This window comes from Ahaetulla prasina, chromosome 8 (genome assembly GCF_028640845.1).
Source record: "Ahaetulla prasina isolate Xishuangbanna chromosome 8, ASM2864084v1, whole genome shotgun sequence".
NCBI classification, from domain to species: domain Eukaryota; kingdom Metazoa; phylum Chordata; class Lepidosauria; order Squamata; family Colubridae; genus Ahaetulla; species Ahaetulla prasina.
In genome coordinates, this window is record NC_080546.1 from 47,078,722 (window position 1) to 47,091,064 (window position 12,343).

At 36.8% G+C, this 12,343-nt stretch overlaps 1 protein-coding gene across 3 annotated transcripts in view; it reads right to left on the reverse strand.

The window, feature by feature from the left end:
• SGCZ (sarcoglycan zeta) overlaps positions 1-12,343 on the reverse strand; it is a 248,105-nt gene that overhangs the window by 10,596 nt on the left and 225,166 nt on the right. The gene's annotated exons all lie outside the window — the stretch shown is intronic.

Below are 12,343 nucleotides of genomic sequence, written 5' to 3' on the forward strand. Positions count from 1 at the left end.
CGCACTTACAGAAGGGTGCTGGTGGTGTCAATGCTTGAGGAAAAGTTAAGCCCTTCTCAATCACAGTTCAATTGGCAAAAATATATGAGCCAAATTTAGCTTCAAAAGAAACATCAACTCTTTTCTGAAACCAAAATTGGGAGTCTTTTACATTCATTATTCAGTTTCATTAAGTTGGAGTGAGTCTTTGACTTGCAAAATACCAGATGATAGTGGGTTGATTCTTTTTACATCCACAGGCATTGAAAGCCAACTGAAAGAAATGCCACTCATATTTATATTTTTAGTATAAATAGTACAGAAAATGGTCCTGGCATTCTGTCCAAAGCAAGCAGCTTGAACAATATAAAGGGCTATTTTGAATCCTGAGAGCCTGCCCAAGCAAAGCTGAAAAAGCAGGACAAATCTCTAATTTTGGCTCTCTGTTTTAGCTATGTAAGGAAAAATAAATCATGAATAATAAGAAAGAGAATCAAGATTTGTCAATTTATCACTGGACCTTGAAAGGGAACTCAAGCTAGGTATATACTTAATTCTGCTGGAAAATTTAAAAAGCTAGAACAGGAATGGAAAATGTCCAGTCAATGAAGAAGCTTGTTTCATCCACGAAAATCTGTCTCTAATGAGAGAGATGATATTTTTCCTGCATTGCATTATAATCCAATTAACTGATGTCAGAAACTTTTCAAAACATACTTGCTGATCAGACAGCGTTTTGGTTGTTCATAACTAGGAAGAGGAAGTTTGACCCCTTCTACCTACAATTTCCTCACAAGGAAATATAATCTGATTGTCTTTCACCAAAATTTTATATGGCCCTAGTAGGGCTGGTGGAAGTTTGATAGAGCTTTATTGTTGCATGTGAGAGCAGAGGAAGGAAGCCTTGTTGGACAAGTTGCATGTTCTCTAAAAGACTTCTACATGGCAGGGCAATATATGAAAATAAATGTGTGGGATGTGCATAAGCACATAGGATGTGTTAATGAACAGATTAAAAAAAAATTACAGTCTGTGTCTCCATACTGGCAGTGAGGAGGCTCTGTCCATTTTGGATATGAATTCAGTGTCTAATTCTGCCCTCAAGCCAGAAGGGCTTCTCCATTTCTGTATTAGAACATGTATGTTAAGGAAAAGGTGGGGAACATTCTTTTCTGGTTGAAGGATGGACATATCCCTAGAGAGGTGAGGAAACTCACTTAGGACCATTATCTCTCTCTCCTCATTTTTTAAATTCCTGCCTGCCTGCCTGCTTTCTGAGCTCAGCAGAAAACAGATATGCTGATGGAAATCTGCAGACTATAAAAATATAACAATAACATTGACTGCTGAGTGGGAAAGATGCTACTCATCTTTCTGTTTCAGACAATCTAATCAAGGAGAAAAAAGTTGCATGATTTTCTTGTTGCTTCAGTTTTTGCAGCTATTTTTTCTCTCTCTCTCTCTCCTGGGATCTGGAGCCTGTTTTCTCAGGGAAAAGCAGCCAATGGCAGAACTTGCAGGTGAGAAATAAGACCTGAGAAAAGGGTCAAGAGCATCTTTCTTGACTGCTTTGCCTTTTCAGAGTATAGTCTCTCACCACATGTCGCGTTTTCTAGCTCTCATAAAACACAAAAACTATTTGCCATTCCAGCCTCCATGCCAAGTTATTTTGGCATCAAATATCTAGCTACTGAACATATTCTTCTCACCTTATTACGTGAGAAATAAGATGTAACAGCCAGCTTATTATCAATCTTAAAGCTCTCATTAACTGAGACATCTGAAAGCTGAACTTTAATTAAATAGAGCATGCTATTACTTTTAGTATAGCCTGTTCATTTTAGTCTAGTAGGAGCTACAGAAAAGTAATGAACTCCAATATTTGATGCTAACAGGTCTAGATAGGCAGTGAAATGAAGGGTGGGGGCAAGCAATGATGCCTGAATTCTCCAAGTAGGGATGAAATTTCAAGATAAAAGAGCATTTCAGAAACTTCTGGAACTGTCTCTGAGGTATTTGTAAGAACCTGTAACAGCTGCCACCCCCAAGGCTAAGTACATTTTTGGCAACTACATCTTTAGACAAATTTACTCTAAACTTGCTTCTGAGCTTTCCAACTTAAGAATGTAACTCTTCTATCAGTAACTGACTCTACAGATAATTTCTCTGCAGCTTCTCCTGAACTTTAGGTATTCAGGGTGAAAGAAAAAGAGACACAAGCCCCTTCGCAACTATAAGCAAGATTCAGCAAGGGTAGAACAACTTTCAGTGAGCAGCATACTTCAAGGATTTTTAATCATTTTCAGCTAACTTGGAGCAATTGGAATTTGGGTAGTTTAACTACCCAATTTTGCCATCTATGAGGTCCTTTTAGCCTCTTCTCCATGAATCCTAAAAAGAGAATTATGGCCCAGCCATATAGTAAATCATATTTCTTTTCAATTACTTTCAATTTCTTTTCAATTTAAATAATCCAAAAATTACAAGATCTTGATAAGTTTATATTAATGTAAAACCCAAATATGCACTAAGTAAATTATTTTGTTGACTCTCTTCATAGTTTTGCTCCCTCTTCCCAGTGTGAGATGTTTTTAATGTGATGTAGTGGTGGTGGTGGTGAGTGGGTGGTAGAATCAAAGTTGGCCATTTTGAGTCTAACTTTGAAAAAGTAACTTGCTATAGTAATGTTCCTTCTTATTTTTTCTTCTTTGTCAATAAAAATTATTATTAGAGCTGTATATTTTACAACTTTACTATTACTATTGCTTCTACTACTACTTTTGTTATTACCACTACTCACTATTGTATTTTTTGAGACAAATGAGAATGAAACTTCCTACAACTTTGCACTGCCTGATCATTTTTTTTTAATCTCATTATGCTGAGTGTTGGCTTTCAGCATTAGTTTATAGTTAATGGCACAATAGCCTTGACGATGACAGGGGAAAAAAGCTATTAAATTTGATCCTTGAGTTCTCCCAAAGGCACAGAACAACAGCAAAGCAATTTACCTTTCTTATTAGGAAGGTGATTGATAGCAGAGATTTTCACACATAGCTACAAATGCCTTAGAACATATTGAATCTTAATGGGTACCTTATGTATATTCAACATATTGTCCCTTAATAAGTAATTTAGAAGAGAATATTGAATAACTGTTCTTAAAAAATTGGTTGTAATGGTACGTTTCCACCATTAAAACCAGTATTTTGGAAGCTTAGGGGGTAGTCAACTTAGCTGTAGGTTTTTTTAAAAATAAATATGGCAATAAAAGCCTTATAAAATAAGCTGTCAGTGCTCAGATTATGAATTAAACCTTTATATTTAAACAATGTCATTCACACTATTACGTACCAGAGGTTCAACCAATTTTGCAAAGTAAAAGTAATAGAAAAACTAAACTTGCAAAAAATATCATTGCAATTCTTTGGTCATTTTAAGACATATTTTGACAGTAGTTCATTATATGCTTCTGAAATAATTGCAGAATAAACCTCAGCTGTGAATGCAGCATTGCAGTAAATTTTATAATGATTCAAATAACATGGCATGCAAGGTTCAGTTTGGAGATTCAGTTCAATCAACATTGATTAATCACCCATTTAACACAGATTCATGAACTGAAAAGGGCCCTGGATTGAAAAGACAAATGGAATTGTTGGATCGGCATTTATTAGAATCCTTCTGAACTGAAAATTCAGTAGCATTTCTGCTGCTTCAGAGATCCTACCAGACAAATACACAATGTTGTTCTTTCAGTTCCTCATGAAAATGAATGTTGTGATGGACTCCCTGACATTCACAAAGCAGTCATCAGCCAAAAGGCCTTTCAGCAGCAGTTCTCAACCTGTGGGTCGCGACCCCATTGGGGGTCGAATGACGATTTGCCAGGGGTCACCTAAGACCATCGGAAATATGGGAAGTATACTTGCGAGTCGAAGAATCACGCTCCAATGGTTGACTCCACAAGTCAGCTGCAGGCTCTTCAAATCGCTAGCTGAATTCGGCTTCAGGCGCGATGAATTAAAAAAGAGAGAAATCTTTGCTCTGATGTCTCCCTCTCAAGCCAGCTGCAATCACTCTCAATCGCTAGCCTAATCTGGCTTCAGGCGCGATAAACTTAATAGGGGAGGAGTCTCCGCTTTAATGCCTCCGTCCTCAAGGCAATCGCAAGCAGTTCAGATCGCTAGCCAAAATGGCTTCAGGCGTGATAAATTAAAAATGAAAATAATTTTACGGTTGGGGTCGCCACATCGTGGGGAATTGTATTAAAGGGGTCGCAGCACTATAAAGGTTGAGAACCACTGCCTTACAACCTTATGAAACTCTCTGTCTTTCAGAACTGGGTGGGCAGGCTAACGTTGCTTCATTCACTTTATCAACATTCAACTTCTTTAATTCAGCCAGACATGTACCTTAACATTTGCTTTTTTTTGTGCCAATAGAAGGTTAATTTTTTTCTATGCTGTCCCTGTCAACACAAGTAAGAATTCATCTCAGGAGTCAAGAATATGTGACTGGTCTAGACCAGGGCTCTCCAACCTTGGCAATGTTAAACCTGGTGGACTTCAACACTCAGAATTCTGGGAGTTGAAGTCTGCAAGGCTTAATGTTGCCAAGGTTGGAGACCCCTGGCTTAGAATACACTTTGGGTTCAAACCTTACTTTTGTAATCTGCAGCAGATTGAAGTCACTTCATATTTATGGTAAATGAATGTATGCCAAGCTTGCTTTGTTCTATTGATTATTTTTAAGAAAATGTGGTGGTAATGGCAGCAGGAATATGAATACTTGTTCTGTGCCAAAATCTTTCTCTGCAGCCTGCCTGATTTTGTGGCAGTGTTCCTTGCCTTGTGAGTCTGTCTCTGTTGACCTTGCTAATTAACGAACATGAACATTGCCAGAAAAACAATACTGTTTACAATCAAGCCTGGATAAGGATAAGAGAATTTTGTGTGAGATCCTTGCAAATCAGCTAGGCTAGCCCTCCTGATACCCCAGAAAAACTTACTTTTTAAAGTTTGTATTTAATAGCTGGTGTAGGACATGGTATTGTTTCAGTGAACTTCACTATATGCACCTTTGAATATATACAATTTTTTATATATTCAAGGTGTTTTGCCCCAGGTATTTTATTTAAAACACCTGGGGCAAATTTTTCTCTCAATACCCCCAATCTGCTAAGACAGGGGTCTGCAAACTTGGCTCTTTTAAGACTTGTGGACTTCAACTCCCAGAGTCCCTCAGCCAGCAAAGCTGGCTGAGGAACTCTGGGAGTTGAAGTCCACAAGTCTTAAAAGAGCCAAGTTTGCAGACCTCTGTACTAAGACAAAGAACCAAGCAGAAAACAATACCCTAATAAAAAAACTAACCAGGAGAAAACCACACCTCCACAACACCGGCAGCATAAGCTACTATATATAAACAGGGAACAAAGCCACACTCACTAGCAATGATTATTATTATATCTAGTTGGATAATGAGATGTCCACAAGCAAAACAACCAAACTCAGAGCGCACCAAGGACTCCACCAATTCTCCCTTCACTACATGAAGACTTTTGTGAGTAATTTTTTAAAAAAAAAAATTGAAAAGAAATTGGCTAAAACTATTGAAACTGAGCTTTGCAAGGTTAATATCTTCTTATGGGGACCAAATCCCAGCTTTGAGCATTTTGTGTTGTATTTGCTGTAGCCTAGGCACAAATCTTATCCCTATCTAGAATTTTGAATCCAACAAACACGATAATTATAAAAAAGGTGCTGGAGTGTGCAGAAGCAGATAAATTAACAATGGAACTTAAGGACAGAGAGGAAATGCTTTATTATGAAATATGGAACAGATGGTATGATTGGCTGGAAAAGGAATAGAAAATTAATGGATAGTGTAGTAAAAGAGAAGATATTATAATTAAATGTTATATTTAATGTGTAGTAGGGATGTATATACAATATTGATTATATAAATAAGTATGTAACAAACAAAAATGCATATGTATATAATTGGCCTAAAGATAGTGGATATTACTAAAAATGCCGGTATTGGAAAGCTGTAAAAATGGTTTAAAGATGTAAACGTTGAATAAAAACAATTTTAAAAAAATAAAATTTTGAATCAGATCGAACTCAGTTCCCATCCTTCCTGGAATGCCATGCCCAAGTCAATTCAAGTACTTTTTGAGTACTTGAGTACTACCAATTCAAAGCTAATCAGAATTGGTTCCATTTCTTTCTTTCTTTAAAACCTTTATATAGCCACTCATCCTAACAGAAATGCTATTCCCAAGGTTTACGTAGAGTGAATGAGTAAATTGTGAAATTTTCACTCGTTATAATGGTAACCCATTTATAGTTTAGCCAATTTTTTTACATGTACACATAAAAATGTTACTGCTTGCCTCATTAATATACTGCAAGACCAAGAAATAAGTTTCTCAGCATCACTGTAGTGGGACATTGGAATGGCCTTGAGAGACAGATGAATCTTGCAAAACTGAATGCACTTACCCCTTGCTCCCTTTATCTTTGTGAAAACTACAGAGGGCCTTGTCTAAGAAGTTTTCTCAGTTTACAGTTCTGCCCTGGACTTGGGTTTCTTTTTTCTGACTGTTGTCTTGGTAGCATTTTTCCCTTCTGCCCATTTTCTTGGTGCACTACACTTACTGACAAAATAACTACAATAATGGACTAGCTTTCATCAGGTTGTAAAATTGCCTTTTCTGGAAAAAAAAATCAAAGGAAGGTGATACAAGCTACCACAGAGCACTATTAATATAAATATAGGGGATCTGTTTGTAGTTTTATTTTTGTTGGAAATGTCACCACACCCCAGATTATCATATTCTAAAGTTCATCTGTTCCTTTTTTATAATGTGTTCCAATTCTTGGTTTATGGTTATTCATCTGGATTAAGGAATTAAAGCAATATGTCTGTTCTTGTTATTTTGGGTATCTCCCCATTCCTTATGCTCTTGGCTGTCTTCCTAGATCCCTTTTGATTTCTAGTAAGAAGTAAAAAATAGTGACCTATAACAGTTAGACTGTATTTAATATTTTAGGACAATGTAGTCCAGTGGTGGGATTCGAGTAATTTAACAACCGGTTCTCTGCCCTAATGATTTTTTCCAACAACCAGTTTGCCAAACTGCTCAGAAAGTTAACAACCGGTTCTCCCGAAGTGGTGCGAACTGGCTGAATCCCACCACTGATGTAGTCTGCAAATTTTCTTGAAAAATCCCAGGAAGCAATTATATAAATTTCCTAATATATGTTTTTTTTAACCAAACAATTTCAAAGAACATTTTATTTTTTACCAATACATCCATCTTTATGTGCCTTTATTTTTTTCTGAATGCTACTAAGCAAAAATTGGAAAAGTACAGACAAATGAATAAGTTCATACTTATTGACTGAACTGAATGAATTTTTCTTCATGATTACATCCTTGGATGTGATATGTAAGAAATGCCAAACAACACCAAAAAAGAAAGAGAGAATCAAATGTAGAATCTGAAAACTGGATTACCAAGTCTTTGGAGATGGATTTGATATGGAACTTTAAAATGAGATGTAACTATTTGTTCAAGTATCTTTGGTATTTTTTGAAAAATATCGATTCAGACTCTGCAGTAATGTCAGATCTATACTTGACAAAAGGCTCTGATTGTGTTTAAAATCTCAGTTGGATTTAGAGCACTGTATCAATTTTTGGGATATGATATTTATTCTTTATTCTCATATTTATTGTATTTTGGGGAGAGCATACTGCTCTCAGTAGTAGTCCTAAGCACTTTTAATGCATATTGTTTCATGGACCTCAAAAGTGAGTTGTTTTTCATTTGTGGCTTTTGAATAACTTTGGAGATTCAAATGAATAATGGGTATAGCTCAAGAAAAAAAAAGAAACATACAAAAGCAAGTTCCCTTTTCAGGAGAAGCCTCAGCATATCTAACCTTCTACTGACATTTTTTAGCTGAAATAGCTCATAATAAGAACAAGACCTTTGTTCTGTAGGGCACAAACAATGCTCAATAAACTCAAAAACCTTCCCTTCCATTATTTATTTAGCTTTAAAACTACCCACTTACTTGGTTATCTGAATGGTATTCAGTGCAGTTAAAGTATACATAATAAAAACAGCAGAAGAAAACATTTGTGGCTGGAATGATAATCAAAATGTAACGCATAAAATCCCCATAAAAACAACAGCAGAACAAATAGTATGAACTTTCCTGAAGCCTTTAAAATGGCTCTTAAATGCGTAGACTTCCAAGGAAGAAATGACGAAATGAAGAAAAGTGTGAAAAGTGGAACTGATGACCATGTTGAGTAGATTGGCTCTTTGGAATTTCTTTCCAGACATAACAAGAACTTGAGATCAGCCACAAGTACTCCAAACAATCCCACCCCCACTTGCAAGGAGATCACAAGATAGAAATATCTGATGGGTTTTGAGCTCTGGAAGACGTGGGAGTAGCCATCATGCTCAAACTGGAGTTGATGTCTTTAAAAAGATGATTTACATCCTTCCTTTTCTACTCACTCTTGGAAGCTTTTCATTTATTAGGAACCGTTGGATGAGCAAGTTTTATAGCACTTGATGAGTTGTATGCAATCATTAGAGGAAGAAGTTTTAAATACTAAATAAAAGTTAAATATTTAACTTTTTTTTCTGAATAAGCAGCAAAAGAGTGATGGTAATCTTAATTTTAGACAGTTACAGCTGGACTCACTGTCCAGATAAATTTGAAATAAGATTTTGGAATTAACTGTAAACAAGCCTTCCTGTGGGAAAATGCTTTTGTTTTGAATTCTTAAAAAATATCTAAGATTTAAAAAAACTGGACATTACCAGGAATTAGAAGGAGCTAAAGATTACAATGAAAGGAAAAGAACTCTCAAACTCAACTTAAAATTATAGAGTGAAGCAAAACATTTTAACACTGGAGATATTTTTGAACAAAACCCTCCAAAGTTAATTGTAAGTCTGCCTCCGCAGATAAACTGAGTTTAAAAAATGCTATGAAAGAGAATCAAGTTTTACCTGACAACATTGAGACTGTTTTGAAAGTGGAATTAAAAAATAACAAACTATAAGAATGACATGGAAATAGATGTTACAGCGGGCATACAGAAGAAACAGGTTTATGTCTTAAGCCTAAAATAGGATATACAAATAACAAACCAAGAGAGTAACCTGAATCATTTTCTTAACTTTGATTTACAGAAGAGACTTGTTAAAGTTTTGAAGAATGTTGTGAGAAGAGACAAAGAAAAAAAGATGAAATGAAATCAAGTTCTATGACATTATTTGAAGGATTAAAGCAGGGGTGAAATGCTCCTGGTTCGGACTGGATCGCATGATCCGGTAGCAATGGGAGCAGGTAGTTCGGAGAACCGGTAGCAAAAATCCCTGCCCCCCCCCCACTGCCCATGCCTCACTGTTCCTTTTCTCTGTCCCTGAAGCGCTCGGTGGTGATATAGCTGAAAATGGCCTTAAATGACTGCTGCGGCACTTCAAAGGGCCGCACTACAGCTGATCAGCGCTGTAGGCAGCTAGTAGACAGGTGCCTCTATTTTTAAAGAAGGTAGACTGGTGCCTGCCAAAAAAAGGCATTCAGTAGACCGATGCCTCTCAGTAAAATGCAATTGGTAGACCAGGGCCTCTATTTTTAAAAAAGGTAGACTGGTGCCTCAATAAAAAACAATTGGTAGACCGGGGCCTCTATTTTTAAAGAAGATAGACCGGTGCCTCTTAGTAAAATGCAATTGGTAGGCTGAAGCCTCTATTTTTAAAGAAGGTAGACCGGTGTCCCAAGTTTTGTATACTTTATTATTTTTATTATTTATTATTATTGACCATGCCCATTCAGTCACCTGACTACCAAGCCACACCCACCAATTAAGCTACGCCCACAGAACCGGTAGGGAAAATTTTTAGATTTCACCCCTGGATTAAAGATTAAGATTATTAGAAGCAAAATGAAGAAATATAAAGTTGGTTTACCTCCAGTTTATCAAGTATTTACCAGGGGAGGGCTTGGCAGCACAAGGAAATAACAGCCAATGCCTTAATAGCCAGCTATCAACACCCCAATCTATTTCTAAAAAGCCACACACAATGCACCATATAAATACTGCATACAAAGCACACACAAGGCCAGAGAGAAGTTCCCTGAAGATGGGCTCCAGCATGAGTCCGAAAGTTCAGAAGACTAAGCCTCCAGTTCCAGTAAACCACCTGGATTTGAGACTGCAAGAAGCCACTGAGCTGCAGCCCAGCCCAAGCTCGGCCCAGCCCAGCAACATGGCGTACAGATGTTTCTAGGTGCATTGAAGCCTTTTGCAATACAAGGTCCAGACCCATCCCATCTTAGCCGCATGGTGCAAAGTCACAGCTACCCCATCACAGTTCCAATGGCAGTTGCTCTTGCTATCCTGTACTCTGAAGTCTCTGCCACTCAGTTAAGCTTTGCCATTCTCTTGTTCCTGTTGCTGAAAAGTGTGTGTGTGTGTGTTAGATCAATTACGAAGTTTTGTTTGTGGGTTAAATACTTAAAATAGTTTGATACACAATAAAATAAAGGTTTAGTTGTAATCACAGGTTATAATGTTGTTTCTTCTTCTTCTTCCATTCAAATGGATCTGATTTTCAGAGACTGCCTGGATAAATCTCTGCAGGTTTTTTTGCAAGAAATTTTCAAATGTGGTTTGCCATTGCCTCTTTTTCAGGGCTGAGAGAAGATGACTGGCCCAAGGTCACCCAGCTTGCTTTGTGTCCAAAGCCGGACTAGAATTCAGAGTCTCCCAGTTTCTAGCCTGATGCCATAACTATTAGACTAAAAGGCATTTGAAATTGTACTGTATGGCAATGATGAGCATATTGTTGAAACATTTTAAATTGCTATTGAAATTGAATTTGGAGAATGAATATGTGAATATGGGAAAAATGTGGCAGCGTCTGGAACCCTAAGGCCTAGTATGGTTTCCAGGCCTGACACACTGTATGCTTCAATGAGCAAAGAATTCTGAATATAATGTACTGCTTGAATAATTGGAAAATGCAGATGAAGGATTTAAAATTGGATATAGAAGGCAAAATGGTTCTAACAGGAATGTGCTTGTCAGGTTCGCAAATCTTGGTGATAAGTTGGAAGTTATGGCCAAGTTAAGAGAGTTGGGAGATGCTTTGAAGTTTGAAGGGAAGACTATTCAAGTCTTCCCGGATATATCAAGAGAAGAAAGGGCATGGAGATTTTTTAAAACCAATTACAAAAGTTTTGAGAGATAATGGAATTAAATACAATTGGAGGCCACCACAACAATTGAAATTTTTTATAAAGGAAGGATGCGTACAATCACCCCAGATATAGATGCATTATTATATTTACGGAGCTTGGACTGATTGAGATGGAGGATTTAATGGAGATAAAAGATCAAATGCTTCAGATGGGTGGAACATACGTGGAAACATCAATCTCAGAAGAAGAAAAAGGGGCTATTGGAGGGCAAGACTCCAAAGGGTTAAAGAGGAAAGAAATATCACCTGTGTTGGTTGAACAGAAGAAGAGTCGTGAGGATACAGTAGGAGAAGAAGCAGATAAGAGTCTTGGAAAATATGAAGCTGAATGCGGGTCATCGCTATCTTTTTTTTGAGTGATGAATTTAAATAGACAGCCCGAAAGAAGTGCCCCGGGCATTGGCACGTCCCCTCTCCCCCATTCTCTTTATAGAGGCGAAACCGATGAGGATGTGGGGGAAGAAGATTGTTTGTACTTTATTGTTTGTTTTGTTTTTTGTTTTTTTTTTGTTTTCTTATTGTTGTTTATATGGTAGTTTAATGTGGGGTGGTGGGGGGCACAGAAAGGAAGATGCGGGGATAGGATTAAAAAATTTATATTTTAAATGGGAGTTATAAAAATAATGTCATGGAATGTGAAGGGTACAGGGAATCAGATTAAAAGAAGAAGATTGGAGCTTAAGATTAAAAGGGATTTACCAGACATTTTATTTTTACAAGAAACTCATCAGAAATCTGAAGATTCAAATAGAATGTATATAAAAGGTATGCAAATATATGAAAAGCATTTGGAACTTCAAAAGCTAGAGGAGTTGCAACACTGATATCAGATAGGGTGTACTTTGAAAACATAAGGTAATTTTGGATGAAGATGGAAGATATGTAATAATTGTTGGAAATCTTAATGAGGAAAAAGTGACACTTGTTAATTTATATTTACGAATGAAAACAAAGAGAATTTCTTGAAAAATAACAAAAATTTTGGAGAATGAAAGTGTAGGGAAAGTAATTGTGGCTGGGGATTTTAATTAATCAGAGATAAAATAGACAGTACTAATCCCACCG